Source organism: Malaclemys terrapin, chromosome 10 (genome assembly GCF_027887155.1).
Source record: "Malaclemys terrapin pileata isolate rMalTer1 chromosome 10, rMalTer1.hap1, whole genome shotgun sequence".
NCBI classification, from domain to species: domain Eukaryota; kingdom Metazoa; phylum Chordata; order Testudines; family Emydidae; genus Malaclemys; species Malaclemys terrapin.
The window spans coordinates 41,001,758-41,014,084 of NC_071514.1; positions in this window are offsets into that span (position 1 = coordinate 41,001,758).

The following is a 12,327-nucleotide window of genomic DNA, read 5'->3' on the forward strand; positions in this document are numbered from 1 at the left end:
TCCCATCAGGAAAGTGGTAGGAGCTGTAAAACTAAACTCACTGAAATGTACTGAAGGGACCTACCCTGCACTGTCCCTGTTGAGACTTGACCGGCTGATCTCCTGGATGAGCAGGTAGAGCAGTTTAATGTGTAGTGGAATTCCACGCTGTATTAACTCGCACACCCAACAATGTATTTTGTCTTGCAGAGTTTCTTGAGTAATGAGGAAATTGCAGATTTCTCTCCAAAACCTAAAATTCTCCACTGTTAAAAGTATCTTACATTTATTCATATAGCATGAAATGTGGCAGCTTTTAAAACCTTGTTGTTTTTTTCTGCTACTTAAATGGTTTTCTCTGGATCTTGATAAAATTGCTTGGTAACTTCCTGTGTAAAGTTATATTGTGATGGATGGGTGTCACCCAACAATTTAATTGTAAGTAGGTGTGAATAGTGTAGCATCCAAATTTGGAGCAGTAAGCAGTGATGTTTGGCCATGTGTGATTGTTCTAATATCACCTTCAAAGAGCTGGAAGATAAACTGCACCTTAAGGCCTTGTCTACTCTAACGAATTTTGTCGACAAAAGCTGACAATCAAAAATCGGTATAATTATGTTGTTTGTGCATGTTCACACAACCTTCCTTTTTGTCAGCAGAGCGCGTTCATAGTTGGTGTTCTAGCATTGACAGTGAGAGTAGTGCATTGTGGGTAGCTATCCCACTGTGCTACTCGCCACCTTCTGCAGCTAGGAGTTGTTGGAAGGCGGAGTGGATCACAGTGTGTCATGGGTTTTGACTCTGTCCCATGATTCAGTTCTTTCCGTCCCAGCATTCCATGGGCTTCCGACAGAGTGTTGCGGCATATTTCAATGTGCCCCTGTTTACTGTGCACACACCATCTCTGTGTGAAAAGATGGATCCCGCGCTGCTGTCTACTGTTGTGGTCACTGTTATCAACACATCACGGATGGTCATGCAGTATATAATGAGCTCTGAATCTGAACAGGAATCAGAGTTGCCTGACCTGCTGTGTGCCATGGAAAGAAACAACACTAGATTACTTTTAGCATTCACTGAGCAGTTGCATACGGTGAGCCGTCGCTTTTGGCTTGAGAAACTAGCACTGAGTGGTGGGATTGCATCATTATGCAGGTCTGGGATGATGAGCAGTGGCTGTAGAACTTTGGGATACAGAAAGCCACCTTCCAGGAACTGTGTGCAGAGCAAGGACGCCAAAATGACAGCTGCCCTCTTGGTGAAGAAGCATGTGGCGATCACTGTGTGGAAGATGGCGAATCCGGACTGCGACCGGTCAGTTACAAATCAGTTTGGAGTTGAGAAGTTGACCATTGGGGGGGCTGCATTAACGCAAGTGTGCAGAGCCATTAATCACATCCTGCTATGAAGGACAGTGACTCTTGGCAATGTGCATGAGATGGTGAATGGCTTTGTGGCAGTGGGATTCCCTAACTGCAGAGGAGTGATAGATTGCACGTGTATTCCAATTTTGGCCCCAGACCATCTTGTGATGGAGTATATCAATAGAAGGGGGTATTTCTTTATGGTATTGCAGGTGCTTGTGGATCACTGTAGCCATTTCACTGACCTCAGTGTGGTGTGGTCCAGAAAAGTGCATGACGCATGCATCTTCAGGAGCACTGGCCTATACAGAAAGCTCCAAGCAGGGACTTTCTTTCCAGACCAGAAGATTCCAGTGGGGGATGTTGAGAAGCCCATAGTGATCCTGGCATATCCCTTAATCCCATGGCTCATGAAGTCTTACACACGAAACATGGATAGCAGCAAGGAGCACTTCAACAATAGGCTGAGTAGGTGCAGATGACCAGATAATGTGCCTTTGGCAGATTAAAAGCACACTGGCGCTGCCTTTATGGCAAGTTAGACCTAAATGAGGAAAATATTCCTATGGTCATAGCAGCCAGGTGTGTGCTCCACAATATTTGTGAGGCTAAGGGTGAAAAGTTTCCCCCAGGGTGGAGCATGGAGGCAGATATGAGGGCTATTTGAGGGGCACAATGGGGGACTATTTGAATCAGGGAGGCTTTGAGGCAGCATTTTGACAATGAGCATCAGTCATGTCTTTCTATACAGCACTCTGCCATGCTTTAACTTGCCACCTTGCATAAAAATTGTGATTCCTGACTAGAATTGTAGTCGTCAAATGATCCATTATGTATGTACCATGGAGCTGAGTAGCTGCATAGGTAAGTTGACTGGGAAGGAGGACTCAGTAGTAGAATCCAGGGGAGGAGAGGTAGAGTAGTGGAGACCTCCCATTCTCACAGCAGTCGGGAGATGTGTGGGACGTTGGAAGGAAGAACACACTCTTCCCCAGTAACTGGTAGGAGTTTGACCTTTACCATACATACTAGCCAGAGGCTGAGGTAAAACATGGAGCTGCTAAGCAGGTTCTTGAAGGACTCCTTTCACACAACAGTGGTAGAAGACTTGATTTGGGGATTGCTCCTGGACAGTCCCACAGACCAAATCTTTTATCCGTCTTCTGCTTACTCCTTTGGCAAAGGTACCTAATAAAATGCCCACATCCTAGGGGAAATGGGTGTGTGTAATGGGCTAAACTAGAAAAGTCCAGTGGAAATTAGGGGATGTAGAGGGGGAGAAAACATGAGGAGGTAGAGAACACACCATGGGGAGATGAAGACAACAAAGGAAAAGATTTATTAGAGGGAAGAAAAAACAGAAAAACACCAGTGAGGGTAAGCTGGAGTCTTATTCCTTTGCATTGGGGTGGGGAGAACAGGCTGCAGGCATTCACCCTGATCAGTAGGGTTTAATCCTCAGGTTAGTGCCAATTCAGTACATTCTTTTTCCAGCTTTCAGGCCAAGAGCACTAATGGTTCTCTGTAGCCTGGGCGCAGCTTGGGCTCAATGGGCCTTATTTCTAAGCTGCTATCAAACCATGATCCGGGTGGTAGAGGCTGCAGGGTGGCTTCCCCAACCTTTGTATTGTTACAGTTCACTAGGAACTGGCTGGAAACCAAGAGCTTTAAATGTGTTGGGCTAATGGCTGAAATGCTTGGCTAAAAGCCATGGACTGAGGGCGCACCTGATGCAGGGAATATTGGGGTAGTGGTTCCTCCTCATGGTCAGAAAGTGAGGGGTGGCGTTGATTGAGCATTCAGTGGGGGGAAATTTTCCCTCTCATTTAAAAAATAAAGGGGGGGGGGGAGTTGACTTTGTCCTGACACTAGTCTTTAGAGGATCAGTGCATGGCCCTGTTTGGGAGGAAATGACTGACAGCATATTAGGAGTGTTTGCAGAAATTGCAGCCATGTGTTTTTGGAGCTTAGCAAAGTAAAGGAGTCTTTCTAAGGAATGATGCGATACAAAGGGGAGCTCCTTTACCTGTGTATTTAGCTACTGCATCCTCTGAATCGTTACAAACCAGCTGTGGGGAGCACTTCAGCTCATGCAGCTAAACTCCAGCTTAAACCCCTGCCGTAGGAGGAAAATGAGATTGTGTTGGGCTGAGCTCTAGAGGAGCTTGCCCCCTCTGGCCTGAGATGTGCAGGCAGAATGGTGCAGGTTTCATAACTCCTACTCCAATCCTGCATCCTTCCTAGCATTCGGTGTGGTTGTATCAAGCCTGGAGCGAGCTGCTGGGGCTTTATTCCTTCATGCCACAGCCCTGGTCAAGACAAGCAACATGGAATTCATACACTATCTAAGAACCTTACACCTAAAGCAGGTTTTTTGGACAAATTAAGGAGCAACTTTGTCCCCTTGTGCATATGTATTACCATGTTGTATGTAAGGAAAGGGTCATATACTAGCTCCTAAATATAGTCTTTCTACAAGCTGGAGATAAACACAAAGCAGCTTGTAACTTGTTACGCTTAGTGAATCAGCATGACAGTGAGAAAAGGGTAGGTTAACATCTGTTTCTAGGGTAAGGAGCCTCACCCCTGCTGGCTGCTATTGGGTTGGAGTGTTGGAACATAAATAGCAAGAACTTCTCACCTGAGTGAGTGTCAGGCACTTGGTCTGTATCTAGCAATGCAGCCCTTCCAAACAGGGCCGGCTCCAGCATTTCTGCCGCCTGAAGTGCCAAAAAAAAAAAAAAAAAAAAAAGCCGCGAGCGGCGGCGGCAGGTCCTTCACTCATACTGGGAGTGAGGGACCTGGCCCCCCCCCCCCCCCAAATTGCTGCAGGTGCCGCCCTTCTCTCTTGGCTGCCCCAAGCACCTGCTTGTTAAGCTGGTGCCTGGAGCCGGCCCTGCTTCCAAAGGTGCATTTCATGGTAGGAGGCACTTCATAAAGCTAGCTTAGCTGTTCACCTAGGCTCTGCATAGCACAGCCTTTCCTACAATGCAGGCCCCTTAACTAGGCCAGTAACGTAGCTGTGAATTTAGATGACCTGTATGAAAGGGAGTTTAGTGCTGCTGGTTTTCAAAAACTGGCGGTAGGGTAGCTTTATAGATAACTTATACCCCTGGGACTGGCCTGTCTTACACACTACTGGAAGACTGCAGCAGGAGCTCCCTCTCCTATGAAGGGTAGAAGCTTCCTGCCTTCACCTTTCCAATTTAAATTAAAGCTAAATTTGACCAAATCCTAATTGCATTTACAGTGACAATCTATGGAGCAGCTACAGCCAAGTAAAAGGGTCTGTGCTTGGTGTAGTCTCCCATGCTGCACGCCATCTTCGGCTGCTGCCTAACTCCATAAAGTGCTTGTGCTTAACAGTGAGGTGTCTTCCACTGTCCACCATGCTATAGAGTTGGCTGGAGCTTCACTCCTCCTTGGCCCATGTGCACTGATGCTAGACTCTGTGGAATACAGCTACAGGCACTCAGACCTCTCGACTCAAAATCTGTCAGCTTTCTGAGAACAAAACCCGGCCCGAGAGTGTCGCTGCAATACACCATGGCTCACCACTGTCCAGTCAAAACAGGCTTTCATGAGAACCACCTCATGACTTTCTAACCGCAGGCTAGTTCTATAGCTGCAGGGCTGTTTAAAGAGGTCATAGGTATATTTTTACAATGCAGAAACACATCTCTCCATACTCCCCTTTTCATATACAAAAACAGCTGGCCTGTGTCCACTTCAGCTTCCAACACCCAGAAATCTCACACTCAGCCCGGGCTAGGGCTTGGCTGGAGTAAGGGGGTTGGCACTGGTATAAATGACTACAGTGAGAGCAGTCCCTAAGGGAGAGAGACTGCAAGAGGGTGATTGCCCTGGTGACTTACATGGGTGAGTGTAACCAGTTCAGGGGTTGTACATTAGTGCAAAAATCCCAAAGCAAAGCCATAGGCCGAGCGTAGATGTGAAGCGGAGGGACAGGCTGGAGAATCTGAGTCTGAAAGGTGAAAGCTTTGGGAAGTTGTTAGCAAATGCAAACAAGGTTGCATAAAACTTTCTACTTTAACCTTCTGTGTGACTTCTCCCCTTAAAGGGGACCTGTAAAAGCAAATAAAGTCTACACTGTGCACCTTACAACCGCACAGCTGTGCTGCTGCAGCTGCGCCAGTGCAGGGTGAGCTAGATGGCTGCTCTTTACTGTGGGGAGAGAGCTCTCCAGGTGACAAAATAAAACCACTTCCACCCCGGGGCAGGGCTGGGCGAGCCAGTGTCTCTGCTCCCACCGGCTGACAAGTGATTGGGTTAAAAGGGGGTCAGCAAAAAAAAAAAAAAACCCTCAAGTGTTCAATGGTGGAACTAACAATCCCTTCCTTTCTATTCCCCAGGGTGCACTTGAAGTGCATCAAGGTTGGGGGTTGGGGGGGCTAGGAGACTTAGGCACCCATTTCCTGCTCAGTGGTGATTGGAGTTAGGCCTCCAAACCCTGTGAGCCCCTTGCTGTTTTTTCTAGGGCGTATAAAATTCACACTCTGCTTGTTCAAGTGACAAGACAGCAGGGACGACTGACTGCTAGAGTTACAGGGGACTAGCACAGGTGAGAAAAGTATTTTCCTTCCCTCTCTGTGCTCGTTGCTGGGGCTGGAGGAGTTTTTTTTCTCCCCTTACCAGGTATTGCTTGTGCACCAGTCATGCTGGTAGCCAAAGTCCTGGCAAAACTCTGCAGTGGCAGGTCTGCGGAACCTCCTGGGCCCCTATTGGCCACAATCATATCTGGAGGAGTCTGGTCTCCAGATCATCTCCCAGCACCACCACACTCCACGAGGTCAGGGTGGAGGCTCTAGTCCCTCTGCTATCTCCCAAAAGGCTCTATGCCTCCAAGCAGAAAAGACTGAGTATAGATGCAAGCCTGCCTGTGTTACCTTTCACCTGTCTCACTGCAACCAGCAGCTATTCCAGGGGATCCCAGACAGCTGAAAGGCAGAGCAGGGCCACTACAGCCCCTTGGTGGGGCTTGAAATGCTTTAAACTCCCCATTAAAATCCCCCCTATGCCTTGGGCTATTTGGGCTCCTTGTGAAGCATGCAGTGCAAGTGAGGCTCACTCTTTTCAGGGAAGACTGTTTTTCTAGAGAGGGTGACTGTGGCTCACAGAGCAAGAGAGCTTCAGGCCCTAGTGACTGATCCACCATGCACCTGGCTTTATGAGGCCTCCACTGAGAAGTCTGAGAGTGTGTTAGTTCCACTTCTGTGAGCCTGTCAGCATCCTGGCAGCACTTCCCCTGCCTGTGCCAGAGGGGCTGTTTGGTGTCAGCACAGTGTTGTGAGCGAGCTCCAATCTGGGGGCGCAGCGCTGCTCCTAAGGGGGTGTGTGTATGGATTGAGCTAGCGAGGGAGAAAGTAGACCCTGAGCTGACCTGGGCCAGGAGGATATCTCACTTCCCCTTGGCCCTAGCATGGCTCCTCCAGGGTCTGGCCATGGAAGAGCTAAGGGAGTTGTGCCTGACTAGCACTGAGGGACATCAGGCACCAGACTGAGACTCCTGCAAGGTGGGAACTTCAGAGAAGTGGCCTGTCCAGTGGGAAACCTCCCTTTGCAGAGTCCTTCACCTCATCAACGCATCACAGGGAGGTGGACTGGGCCAGCAGTGTCAGGTCCGGAAGCTGCAGGGAAGGCAGTCCTGGGCACGGGGCAAGCCCAGCTGATCAGTTCCTGAGACAGCATGAGAAGCCACTCCCAAAAGAAAACTACACGTGTGCAGAAGTTGAGGGCCGCGTGGCTGCAGTTAGTGTGTGTGCAGGAACAGGACTGCTTGTCCTAGCCCGTAACAACTGCCAGGAAAACAGGAGCTCATGGACCCCAGTATGGCTTTAATTCACCTCCCACTGCTCAAACGAAGGTGCTTATTGCAACAGACCTTCATCTTCTACTGCCTCTTCCTCTGCTGCGGCTTGTGTCCTTCTCCTCACACCCCAGGCTTGCTCGGGATTGCCTGAGCTTCCCTCGGGTTGTGTCATGGTGGAGTTCTTGCGTAGGCAGTACATGAGCGGGTAAGGAACAACAGTAGGGTTACCATAAGTCCGTTTTTTCCCGGACATGTCCGGCTTTTCGGCAATCAAACCCCCGTCCGGGGGGAATTGCCAAAAAGCCGAACATGTCCGGGAAAATGCCGGCTGGGCACTTCCCCTCCCATGGCGGCTCTGCTCCTCCCCTGACTCTTCGGCTCTGTTTAAGAGCCGAGCGCTACAGGCTTTGGGCAGCCCCCATACCTCCGGACCCTGCGCCGCCGGAGCCCGGGAGGGGAAGTGCCCGGCTGGGGGCGCAGGGTCCGGAGGCACAGGGGTTGCCCAAAGCCCAAGCGCTACCGGCTTCACGGTTTGCCAGGCAGCCTCCAGACCCTGCGCCCCCGGCTGGGCGCTTCCCCTCCCGGGCTACAGCTGCGCTGGCGAAGTGCCGGCCGGGGGCGCAGGGTAGCAGCCCTTTTCACGTGGCTGGGAGTGGGAGGGAGGAGGGGGCGGAGTTAGGGTGGGGTGGGGTGGGGAAGGGGCGGAGCTGGGGTGGGAAATGGGTGGGGCCAGGGCCCCGTGGAGGGTCCTCTTTTTTTATTTGTTCAATATGGTAACCCTAAACAACGGCAGCCAAACTTTGGGCACCTAAAGCTCCATGATGAAAGCCCAGGTCCACGATCATTCCAAACAGTCCTGGCTATAAGATCTGTGGAGTGGAGTCCTGAATCCAGCTGCTCCTCACCCACCTTGTGCAGCAGCTCAGGAGGGGCTATGAAAAGTGCTGACTGGGTTCAGCTGTGATAGTCCCAGCTGGGAAGTGGTGGCGTGCATGAGGGGCTTGCTTTCTGCATGTATTTCTCTGTGTGCTGAGCCTAACCCCTCGGAAGGGAGCGGGTGGTGTGTGTCTATTTAATGGCACTCGCTCTACCACTGCAGTGGGCATTAGATGCTAACACCGTGCTGTACCTGGTGCACATCTAGTTGTCTGCACCTGTAGCTGTGGCCAGGTGCTCTGGGGGGAGAGGCTGGCACAACCCTACGGCCCCCACGGGGGTGTGAGCAGCAAAGATCCAGGAATAAAATGCAGCGGCGGAGTTAACCCACAATAACTGACTTCCAGTGTCTGCCCCTGGCCTCCTCCCCCAGCGCCCCAGGGGAGCGGAAACGGATGGGAGGCTGCATTGACAGAGCCATGCTGCCAGCCTGCCAGGATGGTCCCTCCTGGACCCCAGGAAGTGGTACCTCCAGCTAGCCAGCAAGGGGGGGAGGGCAGGGTGCACAGGCACAGCACCAAGGGGGTGGGCGGGCGCAGAAGCTCAGGGAATACTGCCAAGGGGGCAGTGTTGGGGAGCCCTGAGGAGAACATGCAGAATGAGGCCGCTAGTCCCCTGGCAGAGGCTCACTGGCAGGCCAGGTGAGGTGGCTCCGCCCTCACCCTCTGTGTCGGGCTGTGAGGAAACCGTTCTTGGGTGCCAGTTGCTCTTCTCCCCGTCCGCTGGCTCGGCACAGCAGTGCGGTGGGTGAGTGCAGTGTGGGGGCTGGGCAGGAACATCCCTGGACTGCTCTGACCAGGCCAGTGCTCCCACTGCTGCCCAGTGTGGCCAACTGGCCAGTTTTTCTACTGCCTTGCTGGCTGCAACATTCCCTTTGTCCCCACCTGTAAGCCAGGTGCCTGCATGGGGGGGAGCTTACCCACCCCCAACTCCAGCAGGGCAGGGCAGGGCCTGGATGCCCCCATGAAGTACGGCATAAGCGCTGGCCCTCCCTCCCACTGCTGCAATGGCACCAGCTGAACCTGAGTGAGAAGCACAGAGGGCGCCCGGGGCTGTGCGCCACGGACGGACTTAGGCGAGTGGGCAAGCGGCTGGCCTCAGCCCGTTACACAACGCTAGGTAAGCGCCTTAATTACTCCACGGGGTGGCTCAGGAGCAGACAGCGGTAGCACTTTGACCGGATTGCAGCCCACTAAGCCTTGCTGCAGATGTCATCAAACCCTCTTAACCTTTGCACTCCTGTGTGGCGGAGTCCTGCTTGTGCTCCAGGTCAGTGGGGGCTGACCAGCATGTTGGGCCGTGGGCCGGCTCGTCACTGAGCAGTGCCACGGGGCCCTGGCTAGCACCCGGCATCACTGACTGGGTAGGAGGCAGAGCCCACATGTGTTACAGGCCCATGCACCGAGCATCTTGCTCAGGCAGCACTCACCCTACCGCATGGTGGGGGAGGGAGCCTAGAGACACAGGGAAAAGAGTGGCATGGGGCGGGGGATCTGAACTGGAGCACAAACCAAGCGGCCCAGGGCAGGTCTGTGCATCCTCCACCTCCTCCTGCCCTCATGTGTTAGTGCCCAACACCTGGCAAAGCATGAGGGTGGAGGATGGGCCGGCGGGGCTCCCAGGTCAGGGCTGCAATGGGACCTGGGCACATGAGCACTGCGAGATGCCTGGGGCAGATGCCAGGGCAGTTGCTCAACTTACATCACAGCTACGGTTTCTCTCCGAGCCTGCCCTGCCAACCCTCTCCATGCTCACACCACAGGGAACAATTCTGCTGCTGACACCTGCGCCGGGATGGGGTGGGGGGTGCACTCTACACGGCTCCCAGCACCTGGGATTTATTTGTGTCCCGAAAGCCCCCAGGGACTGACTCAGCGACCTGAGGGTAGATGGACCATTTTGCCAGGCCCTTTCCAGCCCAGCCCCACGGCCAGGTGCCCGCACTGGAGTGCACCAGGCTGGGCCACAGGCCATGCGGCAGAGGCGGGAGGTAGCTAGAGCGAGGACACAGTGTCCATGAAGCAGCACAGTGCTAAGGGCAACCCCCAGCCCAGCGGCAAAGTGGGACAGGCCCCCTCCCTGCTCCATGGCACAGTTCATGTGTAGCCCCCCCCCCCCACACACACACACAGCAGTGCACCCGTGGCAGGCTCACAGCTGAAACTACACCCTGACGTAACATTCCAGGAGGCTTATGGGTGAAAAAGGATTTTGTTCTTTAGCTGCATGCACCCGCTCCCGAGGCCCCAGCCATCACAACACTGGCCCATCAGCCCAGAGCCAGCCCACACGCCCACCCCCCTCATCCGCCAGCATGCCAAGGAAGTGTGGGGAGCTTCAAAAGGTCAGCTTCGCTGGGCCCTATGCCGCCCCTGCTGCTCTAACTGCCCACATGCCCTACCTGCACTTCTGGTGTCCCCCACCCCAATTCTGACTGCTTGGGCCCGCAGCAGTTGAGCCCCATGGAGCAGGGCAAAGGGTCTGCACTGAGCCCCACGTAGCTCTGCCTTGTGGGGAAAGGTGCAGGGAAGAGACAGCTGCAGGTAGGGCCTGGCCCTGATGGTTCAGTTCATGGTAGGTGCAGGGACATAATGGATTCGGAGCTAACACTGGAAAACGCCACAGTTCACAGCTGCACAATTACCATACATGGCCCCTTGCATGAGCTGACGGGCCGGTCACACCGCTCAGCCAGTGTTTCGCTGCAGGCATTTACACAGGTAGCAGGTACACTTCAGTCTTGGTTGTTGAGGTTATTTTCTTTACACAGACTGGCTAGACCTGATTTTTTGTTTGTTTTGTTTTTTAAATTAAAGCTGAGATGCGGATGCAAATGCCATGATCAGACAAGCTGGGTGAGGTCAGAGCCTTTATTGGCCCAACTTCTGTGCGCGACAGGGTCTAGCCTCCGAGGGACACCGCTCACGTTCAGGTCGGGTAGCCGTAGTGCGCAAAAGCTTAGCTCTGTCCCCAGCAGAAGTCAGGCCAATAAATGCTGTTACCTCCCTCACCCATTTACCCACTCAGCCCTCGGCCATCTGGGACTACAGGGCTCCAGCACCAGCGCCCCCATGCTTGCGGGATGGCAGAACGCGCAGGGGTACACACAGACAGGGCATGTCGCTCTCATACGTCTAGCACCATGGTGCCGACCTCCAGTGGTCCCAACCCCACTGACACAGGCCCCCTTGGGCACCAACTGCTGCCTTAGTTTCTGTGAGCTGAAAGTCCTCCCAGTGTAACCCAGGAACATGGGCCCCTGGAGCAATTTAATGTTTTAGAAATGAAATGCCAAGCTAAGGGATCTGGGCAGCTGTTAGGGCAAGAATGTTGTGTGTTTGCCAAACTACACTCAATAAACCCTTGAACCTGGGCCAGATCAGCTGCTTCCAGTCCTACAATTTCAGCTGGGCTTCTAGTCTAAAACTCTGCAAAATTACCACCAGCTGGGGTTGGAGGGATGAGTAGCCAAACCTCTCACCCCACTTCAGTGGGAGGCCCAGCTATGCAGCAGGCTCATTACAGTCAGATACACAATTCCCATCACGGGTAGCTGTTAAAAAGATGCTATGTTCCAACCCAGAGGTGGCTGCATTTTGTGGTGCAGGGAGCAGTTCCTGTGTACAAGCATGTGGTTTATTTAGAGGCATTGCTACAACAGTCACCACCACGCTAACTATGCTTTATAGTCTCCTTGATTAAGGCAAGGGAAGGGCATGACTTGTCCCAACTGACAGACCTAAGATCTCCTGCCTCCCAGCTCTGTGCCTGTCTGTAAGCCCGTCCATGGGGATTGCTGGATGGAGGGGCCACTGCAGGCCAGCAGCATTTACCTGCAGGGGGATAGCTCGCATAATCCGCGAACACACCTTTGTGCATCCCCCAGCCTGGGCCTCTCCAGCCCCCCATCACCTGAAAACCCCTCTAACAGGCCAGTTGCAGCACTTGCCACAAGTTCCTCTCCTCCTACTCCATCCTGGAGCTCCTCACCCTAGCCTCCAGCCTCTCCACTCTCTAGTCCAGCCTCCTGCTCCTTGCCCTCTGTGGCAGGGGAGAGACTTGCTCATACACCCCCCTCCAAGATATTGCCCTCCCGGGCTCCTGTCGCTTCTGGTTCTCCTTGCTCTGCAAACTCTCCCCCCCCAGTTGCAGGCTCCTCATCTGCTCTCCTGGGGGGTCCTCTTCTCGCTGCAGCCTCTTCCCCCATCCAGTCCCACA